The sequence below is a fragment of the Egretta garzetta genome, unplaced genomic scaffold (genome assembly GCF_000687185.1).
Source record: "Egretta garzetta isolate BGI_Z169 unplaced genomic scaffold, ASM68718v1 scaffold211, whole genome shotgun sequence".
Lineage (NCBI taxonomy): Eukaryota > Metazoa > Chordata > Aves > Pelecaniformes > Ardeidae > Egretta > Egretta garzetta.
The window spans coordinates 1,204,568-1,206,059 of NW_009258673.1; the positions used below are offsets into that span (position 1 = coordinate 1,204,568).

General features: G+C 52.5%; 1 protein-coding gene across 1 annotated transcript in view; it reads right to left on the bottom strand.

Annotated features, from left to right (window-relative positions):
- LOC104135225 (DAB2 interacting protein) overlaps positions 1 to 1,492 on the bottom strand; it is a 177,506-nt gene that overhangs the window by 4,580 nt on the left and 171,434 nt on the right. The gene's annotated exons all lie outside the window — the stretch shown is intronic.

Consider the following 1,492-nt stretch of genomic DNA (forward strand, 5'->3'; position numbering starts at 1 on the left):
CGGGACCCAGGGGTCAATCTGAGAAGAGCTGCTGCATGAAGCCAAGACCCCACAGCTGTACTGTTCATTCAGATGAAGCTGAAGATCAGCAGCAGAAGAATCACATAAAGCAATTAAAAAAAATAAGAGCTTTCTAACTCAGTAAAACTAGGTTCAGCTCTTGCAGAAGCACAGCATTCAGTACATCTTGCTTTGCTAAAGGAAAAGCCAGCGAGTAGCTGTACAAAAAAACCCCTCCTTTAATGTCAAAAAATTATCTTTGGAAACTGTATTTAGAAAGATCTCAACTGGAATAACCTTAGAATAATTAACATGCAGCTGATAATTTGGCAAGCTGCTTTTAGAGAGTCAGATATGGGAAAAAGGCTTCCATCTGAGTCCCGAAGTCTGTTACAAAGCTACCAATGTCCTTCATGAGCTGACAGAAATGAGCTTAATTGCATAGTGCCTCAGCTACCTGCAAATATGGCCTTCCCTTTGGCCATCGCCACCTCTGTGGGCTTGGTGGTGCCCCACTTTTGGGAGTCCCACTGGGGAGTCTGCCCAGCAGATCAGCTCTTTGCGAGGGGGAGGCAGCCGGGCTGCTCGGGCTGCTGGACCCCCAGCTCATGTCACCCCCCGTTGCTTTCCTAATGCCACTCCGCTGACGGGCTGCTGACAGCGGACGTAACTGTGACAGCTCCCAAGGATTAAAAATTTATGGTGCTGATGGGCTTCCTGAATTGCCAAAGTATTCGTGCCGTGGCAGGCCGATGGGCAGGACCTCTGGGCTCCGTCTGCCTGGGCGGGGGCAGGCACAACAGAGGACTCTGTTTTTCCTTTAGCAAAGCTTTCACTGCGGCACTGAAACGACACGGTTTGCAGACGTAACCTGGAGCAACGACGGAACACAAGCGCTCATACAGTTGCACATAAGCGCTAAAGTCAGACAGAAGGGAGTTGCTTGAACAGGAAAGATTAAATACCTACCCTAGCCTTAAAATAGAAGCAGCGTAAGTGAGCTCAAATGATAGCAGGAGAGGCCTCAGAGACCGAAGGAGTCGCTCCTGTCTCTAGAACACTTGTCTCATTCTTGGTTACCATTCACGTCTTACAGTAATGGGGAGAGAGATTATGCTAATGGCGATCTTTAATGTCAGTGACTGATGTGACAGCAAAGTGACAAAAGATGCTGCATGGGAATGAGACAGCAGGCTCCTGGGGGCGGGGGGGCTCCCGCTGAACTCGGGACAGGGACCGGTCTGCTACAGTGCCCTCAGAGTTGGTAACCCCACCGTTGTCTACCTTGAGCAGGGCCCGTGCTGGTGAGCTGCTCCCTGCACGGGACGGGGCGAGCCTGGCACCTCCCGGGGTGCTGCAGCCCCTGGGGCTGGCATAGAAATAGAGCAAACCCCGCGAGCGCCCGCCTGGTAAAAGCTGAGCCCATTTCACAGGCAAGGGCGCCAGGAAGGGGCTCAGCGACGCCGCTTGGCACGCACGGTGCCCACGCCGG